The sequence below is a fragment of the Salmo trutta genome, chromosome 24, assembly GCF_901001165.1.
Source record: "Salmo trutta chromosome 24, fSalTru1.1, whole genome shotgun sequence".
Taxonomy (NCBI): Eukaryota; Metazoa; Chordata; class Actinopteri; order Salmoniformes; family Salmonidae; genus Salmo; species Salmo trutta.
Genome location: NC_042980.1, coordinates 28,032,348 through 28,049,884, shown reverse-complemented (window position 1 = coordinate 28,049,884; position 17,537 = coordinate 28,032,348).

Genomic DNA, 17,537 nt, shown 5'->3' with positions numbered 1-17,537 from the left:
GTCCTAATACTTTTGGAGCTCAGAGTATTACATTTTTTATGAAGCTTGCACTCAATGGAGACACCTTGTTGCACACAATAAGCTTCCATTCCCCCTGTAACGAGGGGATTTATGGCTGATTTAAGATGAAATCGTCAACCCTGTTATAGTCAACCCTGTTATGTTACTTTATTTTGCACTTAATAGGCATTATTAATAATTACTATAGTATTTTTTTTATTGATTCTCTTGAGATGGGAAAATATGTTTTTTATTAAGTTGAACATGTGCTTTTTATGACAGAATGTTAAACTTACACTTCTCATAAGACACCGAATTGGTGTAACGCCCCAGATAATTGTAACGATTGTCGTGTGTGGACCAAGACGCAACATGGAAGTGTATACTCATCTTCTTTTTTAATATTGAGGAAGGAGAAACAAATATACCATTAACGGAAACGCCACTAACAGTTCTGTCAGGTGATAAGCACAAAACAGAATACAACTACCCACAATCCACAATACAAACAAACCCCTAATTATAGGACCTTCAATCAGAAGCAACGAGGAGCCGCTGCTTCCAATTGAAGGTCAAGAACAAAACTGCACATAGAAACAGTGTGACTAGAATAAACATAGAAAATGCCCTAACATAGAACATATACCAAAACTCTAGACCACTCTAATCAAACACCCCTTGTCTATACACAGACTAACAATCCGCAAAACATATAAAACAAATACCCCCTGCCATGTCCTGACCATACTAAACACTAACAAACAACACCTTTACAGGTCAGAACATGACAATAATGTATAATGACACATTCTGAATAGATGTAATGACTATTATCTTTAGTCACAATTACAAATTGATTTCAACTAATGTCCAAATCAAAATGTTGAGACAAAATGATACGAGTCACATTTATTCCCAAACATATGACTGCAGTCACAAATACATCAGCAATACCCCAACACAAACATACATTTTATGAATCCCAATTCACAGGCTTGCTACCGTTATAAGCCCTGACAGACAGGCTGTGTGACAGTTGTCAAGCTGCATCCTGAGGTATAAGGTGACTGGGTGGCAGGTTGTGGATACTGCAGGATCCCTGCCTGGGGCTCTTCTGGAGGCGGCTGATAAGATCTGGTCGATGTATCTTCAGTTTCACTGTTTCAAGTGCTTACAACAGCCCTGTGGAGAGCTACCTTGGCTGCCTGTGGCTACCGCACATGCACGCACACACGCACATGCACACACACACACCCTCCCCTGCACTGCCTCTGTTTACATAACCTACATGAAAGGGCTTTGGAAATACATCATATTGAGCTGCATGGAATGATTTCATTCAGCTCGTCACCTCAAGCTCTTTCCCTGTCTTATCCTTTCCCTCCTTCAATGCTCAGCTCTGCTCACTCCTCCAATTACCTTCACACAGAACATGGGAACCACATGTCGGTACTGTAGTGTATGATAAATGGGTTGGGTTGGACGAATGGGAGGAAAATATGTGTATTTTTGGATCCATGGGACAAGATGGACCAATTCCATCCTTGCCTACAGGGCTACCCTTATAGCTAGTTCACTTAAATTACACAAAGTATCTTGGTGAAGTTAACTGTCAGTCGATGAGTGTATGAACGTTGATCAATGTGAAGTCCACACCCAGACATGATTTCTATGTAGATTTCTATGTTGAAGTTGACGGAAAGCAAGATGACTGTGTGCAGCACCTAATTTGCATTGGGTTTGCAGCACGTTCACTGACACACATATAAAACATCTTATTCTGTGAGAATTTCAGTACTTAAGCGTACAGTTCCTACAGGTTTCTTCATAGTTCTATTTAAAGTCATGTTCTGAAATTGTTCCAAGAACATTAAGAAACAACATTCTTCTGTGGGAATTTCAGTACTTCAACAGAACAATCCACAGAAATTCCCATGTAATATTTTTACCACATTCTGGGAAAGTTTTCAAAAATGTTAAAATAATGTATGGTTCTCTTTTATGTCAGTTCTTGGCAATATTCTGGGAAATATTCTAGGAAATATTTTTTCATATACAAATTAATAGAGTCTAAATTCTGTTCTCAGAACATTAAGAAAGCGTTCCATAAAAACACTTCAGTAACATTCAGAGAACGTTCAAAGAATGTTATTTAAAAACATGTACAGTTTGTTCTCAGCATCAACAAAACTCTCTCTACCCTCTATCTTGTTTAAGCGCATTAAGGTGTGTCACACCTGATCCTAATGAGTGCTTGTTTCCTTTGAAATGGGGTCTGGTTGAATAGACAAAAATGAACAGCTTCAGTGGACTAATTCCATGGATAGAGAACAGAAGATTATAAATTAAAATCTCAATGATGCCATGTTGAAATAAAAAATCTATGAGTTTGTATGATTAATGCCCAAACTTTTTTATGAGTCCTATCTGTGTTTGGAGTTCAAAAAAGTTAACCCCAAATAAGCTAGAAGTGTTATTAACAGTCTTATTGAAACATTCAGTAAAGATTTTAAGGAAGTTATGGAAAAACCTCCGAATAACCTATAATTTCCATTCTCAGAGCTTTAATAAAAGCTCCCAGGAAAACATTCAAGGAACCAGAGTAAAACGTTCTCAGAACCTCTCTGCAACCTAAAAATAAATGTTACAGAACAAGCAAAAAAATTATAAGAATTCAGTTTTACCGGTCAACATCGTTCCCACAACCAATGTCAAACCAAAAACATACATTCCCACACCACAACTTCCAAGGAACCAAATGTGCAAGCTGGGATGTAGCCACTCTCAAATTCATAGACAGAGCTATGGATGAATGGACTGACCATCCATGATATCAAAATGATAGTTTTAGCCATGTTTTGCAGTTATACAGTGTTTGTTTAAAATTACATTGTTTAGAAACAAAGGAGTAAAACAAGCTTATATTTTGGGTTCGGATGGGGCACAGCAGTTGAACTAACCATTTGAGACATTTATAAATTATAGGGGCACAACTTTGGTTTTAGAAGTGTGGGGGCTATAACCTGGCGGGGGCTCTGGGGGTCTTCCCTCAGATTTTTTGGGACATCTAAAGGTCATTTTCTGAATTTCTACAGAATATAATATGACCCTTTTTGGGTAATTTTCTAAATAAGAATTTAATATTTTCAGGGACTAAAATGAACACCTGCCAAATGCGTGTAGATTTTGGCATTGGCGGGTAAGATGTCTATTTCACTAGCCATGTTGGCAGGTGGTCAGGGCTCCACAGTGTATGCATTTCACTCACATTTGTGAATAAAAATAGTCAAGTATGATCACATTTATAGTAAAATAAATGCTGCAGTAGCTGTTTCAAAATATTTATTCCCTTTTGTTTCATAGCTGGTAAATTAATAGCACACAGTCAAAGAACTATGAATCCTATATAGCCTATACCACCTCGCGCTGCAACACTGCCAGGCTGGGTCTGTGTGCAAGTGAAGATCTGAAAGATTCATTTTTAGAAGCCCTACACAAAGGCATAAAAATGGGTCTAATTTACTTGAAACAAAAGTCTACTGAGGTGAAACGTTGTCCTTTGTGTTTCTTGGCTATTTATATTGTTTTGTTCACAAGCTAGGTTGTTTTTCAATGTGAGTTTCAACTGCTAGGGAAGAGAAGACAACGCTCCTAGTAGTCAGACTCTCAATCTCACAGGCACAAACATGACTGGAGTCGCATTGCCACGGTAACCTCCCGCCATTAAAGGGGCACGTGAAAATGTTTGTCTCATCTGTGATATTTCGGTTAATAAAAAAAAAATGAAATTAGACAATATTCTACATTACTTCTTACTAGTAATAGAAACATTACAAAGCATTCTCATCCATTTTTTTGTGTTTTTGTAGCAGGGTGTAATTGTAGCAGGGAAAATATATTTTGGTTGGTCAAAAATTTCAGTGGCTGGTAGATTTTTTAAATCTACCTGCCACAGTGGCTGGTGGACTAAAAAGTACATTTTAGGCCATCAATTTGTTTCTAAACACTTCTACATGAGTGTGGATGCTACCATGAATCCTGAATGAAAATCCTGAATGAATCGATAATAATGGAGAGTGAGAAAGTTATAGACGTACAAATATCATACCCCCCAAAAATGGTTTTTATCATGGTAGCATCCACAGTACTCTTTGCCAGACTTCAGCCAGCCTTCACAAGAGCATAACACATGAAATGAGTCTGCTTTACCTCCAGCTGTCACGGCCTGACCTGTGAGAGCCGTTTTTCTCTGTTTAGTCTATGTACCTGACAGAACTGTGCTCTTTCGTTTTCTGTTTGTTATTTTGTCTTTAGTGTTTTTGAGTTATAATAAATTTCATCATGAGCACTCAACACACTGCGCTTTGGTCCCCTCTCTACGACAGGCGTTACACCAGCAGAATATCATGCATTTCTGAATGCATGATATTCAGTTTCACTGGCATATAGTATGTTCTATTGATGGTCTTAAACTGCAGTCATTTATGTCTGAGATTATATGAACATGACTGGAAACATATCTGTATCCATTCATCATCATCAGTAGTGTCTCCCAGGTCCTCCTCACATGTTTTGTGTCATTGGGAAAAGACTATCAACCCTTGGTACAGTTAAGAAATCAACTTCAGAGGTTTGTCAGACTGCCTTAAAATAGTTTCATTCTTTGAAGCTTCTGGCTTGTCCAGTGTTTGCTGCGCAGAGAGAATAGTGTTGTATCTGCAGAAGTTAATCTCAGTGCCGTCACAGACTGGTCTTCATTGGTCACCTGACCCTGCTAAGACCCCTGCCACCATCTGATCCTGCTCAGATGAGGTATGACAAAGAATGACCTTGGTGTACATTCATGCATTATATTATCCAAGAATAGAATCTAAGAGAGGAGAGGAAGGAGAGAGGAGGGGTGAGTAAAGGAGGGTAGAGGAGACGAGGAGATGACAGGAAAGGAGAGGACTGGAGAGAGGAGGGGATTGGATGAGAGAGAGGAGGAGAGAGGAGTAAAGAGGTGAGGATTGGAGAGAGGTGGGGAGGGGAGAGAGCAGGGGAGAGGAGAGGACGGGAGAGAGGAGAGGACTGGAGAGAGAAGGGGAGAGGAGAGGACTGGAGAGAGGAGGGGAGAGAATAGGACTGGAAAGAGGAGGAGAGAGGGGTGGAGAGGACTGGAGAGTGGAGGTGAGAGGAGATTATTGAAATTACCATTATTCACAGATCCCAGACTGTAGCATACCCATCAACTAAAAATGGAACTTTGTATCCATTCACTGAATGTTATAATAGACTGCAAAATTCACCTGAGCTCCGTAGACTGGTCTTCCTTGGCTGTCTGACACCTGCTGGGACACCTGTCACCATCTGATCCTGGTAACGCATGATTAGCATAGTGAAGCCTGAAGAGCTGTTTATACCATGCCAGTGTGAAGAGTAGGGAATTAGCTAGGGAAACTGACAGATCAATAACGTTACATTGCCATACATACTGTTTTTAGACATTTTTGCAAATGTATTAAAAATAAAAAACTGAAATAACGTATTTCCAGTTGAAGTCGGAAGTTTACATACACTTAGGTTGGAGTCATTAAAACGTATTTTTCAACCACTCCACAAAATTATTGTTAATAAACTATCGTTTTGGCAAGTCGGTTAGGACATCTACATTGTGCATGACACAAGTAATTTTTTCAACAATTGTTTACAGACAAATTATTTCACTTATAATTCACTGTATCACAATTCCAGTTGGTCAGAAGTTTACATACACTAAGTTGACTGTGCCTTTAAACAGCTTGGAAAATTCCAGATTAATGATGTCATGGCTTTAGAAGCTTCTGATAGGCTAATTGACATAATTTGAGTCAATTGGAGGTGTACCAGTGGATGTATTTCAAGGCCTACCTTCAAACTCAGTGCCTCATTGCTTGACATCATGGGAAATCAAAAGAAATCAGCCAAGACCTCAGAAAAAAAATGTAGACCTCCACAAGTCTGGTTCATCCTTGGGAGCAATTTCCGAACGCCTGAAGGTACCACGTTCATCTGTACAAACAATAGTAAGAAAGTATAAACACCATGGGACCACGTAGCCATCATACCATCACGCCTTCGCTGTGGCTCAGTTGGTAGAGCATGGTGTGTGCAACGCCAGGGTTGTGGGTTTGATTCCCACGGGGGGCCAGTACAAAAAAAAAAAAATGCATGAAATGAAAATGAAATGTATGTATTCACTACTGTAAGTCGCTCTGGATAAGAGTGTCTGCTAAATGACTAAAATGTAAAAATACCACTCAGGAAGGAGATGTGTTCTGTCTCCTAGAGATGAATGTACTTTGGTCCTGACCATAGTAAGATGTTATTTTCTATGGTAGAGTAGGTCAGGGCGTTTTGTGTTTTTCTATGTTTTGTATATCTATGTTTAGGTTCTAGTTTTCTATTTCTATGTTTTTTTGGGGGGGATGATCTCCAATTAGAGGCAGCTGGTCCTTGTTGTCTTTAATTGGAGATCATACTTAAGTTGGGTTTTTTTCCACCTGTGTTTGTGGGTAGTTGTCTTCTGTTTTGTTTATGTACCTGACAATTTCATCATGAGCAATCAACACGCTGCGCTTTGGTCCCCTCTCTACGACAGCCGATACAGAACTACCCACCACCAAAAGACCAAGCAGCGTGATCAGGAATGGACCTGGGAAGAAATTCTGGACGGGAAAGGACCCGGGAGTCAGGCTGGGGAGTATTGCCGCCCGAGGGAGGAGATTGAGGCAGCAAAAGCAGAGCGGTGTTATTATGAGGCGCTATACCAACCACGAGGCAAGTGCGAGAGACAGACCCCCCAAAAAATTTGGGGAGGGCACACAGGGAGATTGGCAGAGTCAGGTTGAAGACCTGAGCCAACTCCCTGTGCTTACCGTGGGGGGCGAGTGATCAAGCAAGCACCTTGTTATGCGGGGATGCGCACTGGCGACACAGTGCGCATCCCAGTGCGCTCGGTGCAAGCTTCCCACAGTTGCCGTGCTAGAGTTGGCATTTATCCAGGAATGATTGTGCCTGCTTAGCGTTCCTGGTCTCCGGTGCGTCTCTTCGGCCCAGGTTATCCTGCGCCAGCTCTACGCACGGTACCCCCAGTTCGCCAGCACAAACCTGTGCGACCTGTTACAACGCCTGGCACTTGCCAGGCTACGGGGGTTATCCAGCCAGGACAGGTTGTGCCAGCCATAAGCTCCAGACCTCCAGTGTGCCTCCACGGCCCAGTATACCCTGTGCTTGCTCTGCGCACCCGGCCTCCAGCGACGTTCCCTAGTCCAGAACTCTCAACGACATTTCCCAGTCCGGAGCCTCCAGCGACGTTCCCTAGTCCGGTGAGACCTATTCCAGCTCCACGATAGAAGCCTCCAGTGATGATCTATGGTCCGAAGCCTCCAGTGATGATCCATGGCACGAAGCCTCCAGTGATGATCCATGGCACAAAGCCTCCAGTGATGATCCATGGCGCGGAACCTGTAGTGATGATCCATGGCACGGAGCCTGCAGCGACGGTCCCCAGTCCGGAACCTACAGCGACACTCCCCAGTTCGGAGCCTCCAGCGACTTTCCCCAGTCTGGAGACCCCAGCAACGCTCCCAAGTCCGGAGCCTCCAGCGACGCTCCCCAGTCCGGAGCCTCCAGCGACGCTCCCTAGTACAGAACCTCCTGAGACGGCCTGCAGCCCTGAACCTCCTGAGACGGCCTGCAGCCCAGAACCTCCTGAGACGGCCTGCAGCCCAGAGTCTTCAGCGACGGCCTGCAGCCCAGAGTCTTCAGCGACGGCCTGCAGCCCAGAGTCTTCAGCAACGGCCTGCAGCCCAGAGTCTTCAGCGGCGGCCTGCAGCCCAGAGTCTTCAGTGGCGGCCTGCAGCCCAGAACCTCCAGCGGCGACTTGCAGCCCAGAACCTCCAGCGATGATCTACAGTCCGGTTCCTCCGACGACGATCCACGGTCCGGTGGTACTAAAGCAGAGGGATCAGCGGGTGGAGCGGGGGTTATGCCCCGAACCGGAGCCGCCTCCTCTGCTGGAGGATCCGCTGGAGGATAAGGTTATGTGGACTGCACTAGAGCCACCATAGACAGGAGTTACCCACCCTACCCTCCCTTTTTGTTTTTGTTTTTGTTTTTTAGTGGCATTCGGAGTCTGCACCTTTGGTGGGGGGTACTGTCATGTCCTGACCATAGTAAGATGTTATTTTCTATGGTAGAGTAGGTCAGGGCATGACAGGGGGTGTTTTGTGTTTTTCTATATCTATGTTTAGGTTCTAGTTTTTTTATTTCTATGTTGTTGTTTTTTTGCATGAACTCCAATTAGAGGCAGCTGGACCTCGTTGTCTCTAATTGGAGATCATATTTAAGTAGGGTTTTTTCCACCTGTGTTTGTGGGTAGTTGTCTTCTGTTTAGTTTATGTACCTGACAGAACTGTGCGCTTTCGTTTTCTCTTTGTTATTTATTCTTTAGTGGTCTGAGTTAAAATACATTTCATCATGAGCAATCAACACGCTGCGCTTTGGTCCCCTCTCTACGACAGCCGTTACAGGTGCGAAAAGTGCAAATCAATCCCAGAACAACAGCAAAGGACCTTGTGAAGATGCTGGAGGAAACCGGTACAAAAGTAGCTATATACACAGTAAAACGAGTCCTACATCGATATAACCTGAAAGGTTGCTCAGCAAGGAAGAAGCCACTGTTCCAAAACCGCCATAAAAAAGCCAGACTACGGTTTGCAACAGCACATGGGGACAAAGATCGTACTTTTTGGAGAAATGTCCTCTGGTCTGATGAAACAAAAATAGAACTGTTTGGCCATAATGTTATGTTTGGAGGAAAAAGGGGGAGGCTTGCAAGCCGAAGAACACCAACCCAACCATGAAGTACGGGGGTGACAGCATCATGTTGTGGGGGTGCTGTCACGGCTGTCTGAAGAATGGGACCAAGGCGCAGTGTGTGTTTTGTTCCACATTTTATTTAAACTGTGAAACTATGCAAAACATACAAATAAACTCCTAAACAAAACAACAAACCGTGACGAAGAGGTGCAACATACACTTACTCAAAATACAATCTCCCACAAACCCAGGTGGGAATAACAACTACTTAAGTATGATCTCCAATTAGAGACAACGATGAGGAGATAATCTCAAAAAACAACAACATAGAAATACAGAAACAAGAACATGACAACATAGAAAATCTAAACTAGACACAACCCCGTCACGCCCTGACCTACTCTACCATAGTAAATAAAAGCTTCTATGGTCAGGACGTGACAGTACCCCCCCAATGGTGCGGACTCCGAATGCCAAAACATCTAACAAAAAATGTAACAAAAAAGGGAGGGTTAAGGTGGGTGTCTAATGTCAGTGGCGGCTCTGGTGCAGGACAAAGAACCCTCTCATCCTGCTTATCCGCCAGCATAGGAGGCGGCTCGGGTGCAGGACGATGAACCCTCTCCTCCTGCGAATCCAGCATCATAGGAGGCGGCTCCGGTTCAGGGCGTAGCCTCCCGCTTCTCCCGCTGATCCCTCCGCTTTGTGTCAGCGGACCGTGGATCATTGTCAGAGGAACCGGACCGTGGATCGTCGGAGGAGGAACCGGACTGTGGTTCATCGCCAGAGGCTCTGGACTGCAGACCGCCGCTGGAGACTCCGGACTGGGAGACGTCACTGGAGACTCCGGACTGTGGGCCATCTCAGGAGGCTCCGGACTGGGAGACGTCGCTGGAGACTCTGGACTGGGGGCCGTCTCGGGAGGCTCCGGACTGTGGGCCGTCTCAGGAGGCTCCAGACTGTGGGCCATCTCAGGAGGTTCCAGACTGGGAACTGTCGCCGGAAGCTCCGGACTGGGAACTGTCGCCGGAAGCTCCAGACTGGGAATGCACACTGGAGGCCTGATGCGTAGGGCTGGCACAGGTGGTGCCAGACTGGTAACACGCACCTCAGGGCGAGTGCGGGAAGCAGGAACAGGACACCCCGGACTGGGAAGGCGCACTGGAGGCCTGATGCGTGGGGCTGGCACAGGTGGTGCCAGACTGGTAACACGCACCTAAGGGCGAGTGCGGGGAGCAGAAACAGGGCATACTGGGCTGTGGAGGCGCACTGGAGGTCTGGAGCTTAGGGCTGGCACAGTCCGTCCTGGCTGGATGCTCACTTTAGCTCAGCAAGTGCGGGGCGCTGGCACAGGACGCACTGGGCTGTGAATGCGCACTGGAGACACCGTGCGTATCACCGCAAAACATGGTGCCTGACAGGTCACACGCTCCCTCAAGCGAGTGCATGGAGGAGAAACAGGACGTACCAGACTGGGGAGGCGCACTGAAGGCCAGATGCGTGAAACAGGTGCATATGACATCGGACTGGTATCATGCTCCTCAGCATGCCCACTCTGCAGTGTTCTCAATGCTAACACCTCTCTCCGGAATCTTGCGTCGAGTTCCTCACACATCTCCCTGACTGGCTCTGGTTTACCCCTCAGCTCTCCACGGTAAGCACAAGGAGTTGGCTCAGGTCCCAAACCTGACTCCACCAAACTCCCCATGTGCCCCCCCCAAAAATGTTTGGGGAGCTGCCTCTCGGGCTTTTGTCGTTGCCGTGCTAGTTCCTCGTATTGTTGCCGTTCCTCTCTCGCTGTCTCCGCCTGCTTGCCTTGATGGTATAACGCCTCGTAATATCGCCGTTCTGCTCTCGCTGCTTCAATCTCCTCCTTAGGATGGCGATACTCCCCGGGCCTTGTCCAGGGTCCTGCCCCATCCAGGATTTCCTCCCAGGTCCAGTCCTCCTGACCACGCTGCTTGGTCCGTTGGTGGTGGGAGATTCTGTCACGGCTGTCTGAAGAATGGGACCAAGGCGCAGCGTGTGTTTCGTTCCACATTTTATTTAAACTGTGAAACAGTGCAAAACATACAAATAAACTCCTAAACAAAACAACAGACCGTGACGAAGAGGTGCAACATACACTTACTCAAAATACAATCTCCCACAAACCCCGGTGGGAAAAACAACTACTTAAGTATGATCTCCAATTAGAGACAACTATGACCAGCTGCCTCTAATTGGAGATCATCCCAAAAAACAACAACATAAAAATACAGAAACAAGAATATGACAACATAGAAAATCTAAACTAGACACAACCCCGTCACGCCCTGACCTACTCTACCATAGAAAATAGAAGCTTCTATGGTCAGGACGTGACAGGTGCTTTGCTGCAGGAGGGACTGGTGCAATTCACAAAATAGATGGCATCATGAGGGAGAAAAATGATGTGGATATATTGAAGCAACATCTCAAGACATCAGTCAGGAAGTTAAAGCTTGGTCGCTAATGGGTCTTCCAAATGAACAATGACTCCAAGCATACTTCCAAAGTGGTGGCAAAATGGCTTAAGGACAACAAAGTCAAGGTATTGGAGTGGCCATCACAAAGCCCTGACCTCCAATCCTATAGTAAATTTGTTGGTAGAACTGAAAAAGCGTGTGCGAGCAAGGAGGGCTACAAACCTGACTCAGTTACACTAGCTCTGTCAGGAGGAATGGGCCAAAATTCACCCAACTTACTGTGGGAAGCTTGTGGAAGGCTACCCGAAATGTTTGACCCAAGTTAAACAATTTAAAGGCAATGCTACCAAATACTAATTGAGTGTATGTAAACTTCTGACCCACTGGGAATGTGATGGAAAGAAATAAAAGCTGAAATAAATCATTCTCTACTATTATTCTGACATTTCACATTCTTAAAATAAAGTGGTGATCCTAACTGACGTAAGACAGGGAATTTTTACTAGGATTAAATGTCAGGAATTGTGAAAAACTGAGTTTAAATGTATTTGGCTAAGGTGTATGTAAACTTCCGACTTCAACTGTATATAATCCTTTATGACCATATGTAACTCTGTGATTAATTATGATTGACTATTGATGTTAAATGTTTCCACACCGAGTGTGTTTAGTGGTGAATAGTGACGTGTATATTTTGGGATGTGAGCACAAGTCTGTTTGACCTAGCGAATATCCATTTCGGATTGAAACATTGTCAACAAAGCAGTGAATTAGGAGCATAAACAGTGTGCGGGCCTTCTTGTTCTTTACTAGTATTCTTTATTAGCCCAGCACCTAAGTTAAGGATGTGCGTATGACCACAAACTTTTCAGTTAAGGTGTATGTAAACTTCTGACTTCAACTGTACATAAGTATTCAGACCCTTTGCTATGAGACTCGAAATTGAGCTCAGGTGCATCCTGTTTCCATTGATCATCCTTGAGATTTTTCTATAACTTGATTGGAGTCCACCTGTGGTACATTTAATTGATTGGACATGATTTGGAAAGGCACACACCAGTCTATAGTGGCAGGGACTGGGAAACTAGTCAGGATCGAGGGAAAGATGAACGGAGCAAAGTACAGAGAGATCCTTGATGAAAACCTGTTCCAGAGCGAAGGTTCACCTTCAAACAGGACAACAACCCAAAGCACACAGCCAATACAACGCAGCAGTGGCTTTGGGACAAGTCTCTGAATGTCCTTGAGTCGCCCAGCCAGAGCCCGGAAATAGCACAACAGCCACAGACAACAGTTGCCTCTGTTCATACTCTCTTTGGTGTCCACGCCGGTCCTATATCCAGGTGGCTGAAACCACCAAACAGCCTACCCAAGCACACTGAGGTCATAAAGCACACCGATGCCGCTTTTTGAATCACAATGCAATGATAAAACTGTGGGAGACAATGAGGGGTTACTTTCTTAAAACCCAGCTTGGTTGAGAGAAGACAAACAGTTGAGCTCTGTGTGGAACTTGGAGGCTGAGGGTTGTGCATATGAAATGTCTCTCTTTGAGCTTCATAACTTCACAGAGTGGTTAGAAGCTCAGCGGCATTGATGCTCCTCAAATATCTGGGAGCTCAACTGCACGCACGCACACACACACACAAAATAACATACTGTTCTGCTGCAACCACACCCCATACAGTGTCAAACCGATGTTCTCCCAACATCACTAACACATCAGTCACACGTCCTTGCTGAGGGGAGAGCGAATGTTTCTTCTCCCCAAAGCGGGACATAGTCCCATGTTAGATTGGAACACTCCTTTGCTCAAACTGTTGTCTCGCCTGTGAAAGACACCCTTATTCTTATGCCAGCTGATAAACACTCACATTGACAACTGCACACATGCAAGTTTTCACGCACGCATACACTCACACACGCACACACACACACACACACACACACACACACACACACACACACACACACACACACACACACACACACACACACACACACACACACACACGCATGCATGCACTCACACACACACACACTTGAAGACAAACACGTGTGATGGTGATGTGTTTCAATGGTCAACATACCTTCTTTCTCCCTCTGCCATACATACACACCTCCAAGCCTCATTACACATCCACAAGGAAAATCGCCCTTGAAAGGCCTCCTTCCTTTCTTATAATGTAAACTCATTCTGTGGAAACTATTCAATTTGTATGATGACTGAAATCAATATTTAGTCAGGATAAGCCTTGGGAGGCATTCAATGAGCTGTATGAATGTGAATGGAGAGTGTACTGTACTGTGAGGCTTGTTTTGGTGGCAATGAGGCCAGTTATGACCAACTACCAAATTTAGCATTGAGACTTAGAAGAAAATAATGAAATGAAATTATAACAACCATAATAACTTTTGGAAGTAAGGATGATTTAAGCTGTAATGTTTTTTGTAAAATGGGATTATAATGCAATGAGGTGATAACCCACCGTCTGAACAGTGTATGCATAAAGCGTAATAGGGATTGGTTGACTATTGTGCCGTACACACGTATAAGGCCAGATCCACAATATGTTTTTTGTTCATCAGCTGTAGACCAAAAGAAGGTGTAGAGTAAAGTCTGCAAAAACACCACAGTATAATATAAACACTGTAGTGTTTTTGCAGACTTTACTGTAGTATTCACAGTTAACTATAGAATAAATACTATAGTAAAAGAAAATAGTAGTATATATTATAGTATATGTGTTTTTGTGGATTGTACTATTTGCTGTAGGGTTTTTGTGGACTGCACTATACTTTAGTATTTACTGTGGTGTTTTTGTGGACTATAGTGTACTGTAGTATTTACTCTTGTGTTTTTGCAGACATTACTCTCAGTGGTGAAAAAAGTGCCCAATTGTCATACTTGAGTAAAAGTAAAGATACTCAAGTAAAAGAAAAGTAAATGACTCAAGTAAAAGTGAAAGTCGCCCAGTAAAATATTACTTGAGTAAAAGTCTTTGGTTTTAAATATACTTAAGTATCAAAAGTAAAAGTGTAAATAATTTCAAATTCCTTATATTAGGCAAACCAGACGGCACATTTTATTTTTTATTAAAAAAAAAAAAAAATTACGGATAGCCTTCTAGGCAGAGTTCCTCTGTCCAGTGTCTGTGTTCTTTTGCCCATCTTAATCTTTTCTTTTTATTGGCCAGTCTGAGATATGGCTCTTTTTTTTGCAACTCTGCCTAAAAGGCCAGCATCCCGGCCAGCATCCCGGAGTCGCCTCTTCACTGTTGACGTTGAGACTGGTGTTTTGTGGGTACTATTTAATGAAGCTGCAAGTTGAGGACTTGTGAGGCATCTGTTTCTCAAACTAGACACTCTAATGTACTTGTCCTCTTGCTCAGTTGTGCACCGGGGCCTCCCACTCCTCTTTCTATTCTGGTTAGAGCCAGTTTGCGCTGTTCTGTGAAGGGAGTAGTACACAGCGTTGTACGAGATCTTCAGTTTCTTGGCAATTTCTCACATGGAATAGCCTTCATTTCTCAGAACAAGAATAGACTGATGAGTTTCAGAAGAAAGTCCTTTGTTTCTGGGCATTTTGAGCCTGTAATCGAACCCACAAATTCTGATGCTCCAAATACTCAACTCGTCTAAAGAAGGCCAGTTTTTTTGCTTCTTTAATCAGAACAACCGTTTTCAGCTGTGCTAACATAATTGCAAAAGGGTTTTCTAATGATCAATTAGCCTTGTAAAATGATACATTTGGATTAGCTAACACAATGTGTCATTGTAACACAGGAGTGATGGTTGCTGATAATGGGCCTCTGTACGCCTATGTAGATATTCCATTAAAAATCAGCCGTTTCCAGCTACAATATTCATTTACAACATTAACAATGTCTACACTGTATTTCTGATCAATTTGATGTTATTTTAATGGACAAAAAAATCCCTTTTCTTTCAAAAACAAGGACATTTCTAAGTGACCCCTAAGTGATGTGTGTCTCTTTTTTAACAACAGCTGTTGCACAATTTCTAATATTAAGGAAGTCTCAAGGTTCGTCTTGCCTGAGTTAGAATACCTCATGATAAACTGCAGACCACACTATTTTTTGTAGCCGTCTATTTACCACCACATACTGATGCTGGCCCTAAGACTGCACTCAACAAGCTGTATAGGGCCATAAGCAAACAAGAAAATGCTCATCCAGAGGCGGCGCTCCAAGTGGATGCAAGGAAACTGAAATCCGCATTACCTAATTTCTAACTGCATGTCACCTGTGCAACTAGAGGTGAAAAAACTCTAGCTCACCTTTATGCACACACAGAAATGCATACAAAGCTCTCTCTCACCCTCCTTGGCAAATCTGACCATAACTCTATCCTCCAGATTCCTGCTTCCTGCTTCCAAGCAAAAACTCAAACAGTAAGTACTGTGTCAGGAAGAGGTTGAAAATGTGACACGCCCAATATGGAAGTGGTCTAACAAAGCGGATGCTAAGCTACAGGACTGTTTCGCTAGTAAAGACTGGAATATGTTCTGAGATTCACGCTCCCATAGCCAATGTAATACCTTGAAACAGGTTAACATTCACAAGGCCGCATGGCCAGATGGATTACCAGGACGCATACACCGAGCATGCGCTGACCAAGAATCTTCACTGACATTTTCAACCTCTTCCTGACCCAGTCTGTAATACCTACATATTTAAAGCAGACTACCATAGTCCCTGTGCACAAGAATGCAAAGGTAACCTGTCTAAATGACTATCACCCCATAGCACACATCTGTAGCCATTAAATGCTTTGAAAGGCTGGTCATGGCTCACATATCCTGTGGGTAGATAGGACTGGTGTCTGAACGGATAGTTCAGAGCTTCTGCTCTTTTCTATAATCTGTAGGGAACACAATATATGGTCTATACATGGCAAGTAGGTTTCTCACTTATGAGTGGCACAAATTGCGATGTGGGGGAGGGGGATGGTATTTAGGACAAAGTTTTTTTAGGACAATACTGTAGTTTTTACTATAGCATTCTATAGTATACTACAACATTTTATAGTAAGTACTACACATGATCGAGGGATAATACAGTGTGTAGTATAGTATTCTACAGTATAATACAGTTTACTATGTGATTCTATAGTAAGTACTTTAGTATTCTATAGTAAACGGTAGTATTTTTTCATGTGGGATATGACTCCAGTAGTCTGGGTGTTTCATTCTACTGTAGAGATCATAGACCAGTATAGGACATACATACTGTATGTTACGTACTCCATAGGAAGATCCTTCCAAAGCTGAAAATCTGCTTTCCGGTGGAATCCAGTCTTACAGGAAGGAAATACGACGGTAGTGGTGCGGTTGTGTGGGTGTTTGATTCCGCTGCAGTCCCCATAAACCAGGATGGTGGAACCATAATGCAAACGGCCCTGTCATCTACCTGCTGAGTGTTTTATTTTATTTTATTCGGATCCCCATTAGCCGACGCCAATGGTGATAGCTAGTCTTATTGGGGTCCTGCACATAATGAAAAATATATTACTGACAAAAGACTTTACAATTTGCATACATTTAAAAACATGTACATATAGTGTGTGTGTGTGTGTGTGTGTGTGTGTGTGTGTGTGTGTGTGTGTGTGTGTGTGTGTGTGTGTGTGTGTGTGTTTGCATCTATAATAACTTACACATACATGTCAGTACATACACAGACCATACACTGTCTTTCTCTCAGTTACATCTAGACTTGGTTTCCTCTATTGTAATCGCTCCTCTTTCACCCCAGCTGCCAAACTAACCCTGATTCAGATGACCATCCTACCCATGCTAAATTACGTAGACGTAATTTATAGATCGGCAGGTAAGGGTGCTCTCGAGCGGCTAGATGTTCTTTACCATTCGGCCATCATATTTGCCACCAATGCTCCTTATAGGACACATCACTGCACTCTATACTCCTCTGTAAACTGGTCATCTCTGTATACCCGTCGCAAGACCCACTGGTTGATGCTTATTTATAAAACCCTCTTAGGCCTCACTCCCCCTTACGGAGATATCTACTGCAGCCCTCATCCACATATAACACCCATTCTGCCAGTCACATTCTGTTAAAGTTCCCCAAAGCACACACATCCCTGGGTTGCTCATCTTTTCAGTTCGCTGCAGCTAGCATCTGGAACGAGCTGCAACAAACACTCAAATTGTACAGTTTTATCTCAATCTCTTCATTCAAAGACTCAGTCATGGACACTCTTACTGAC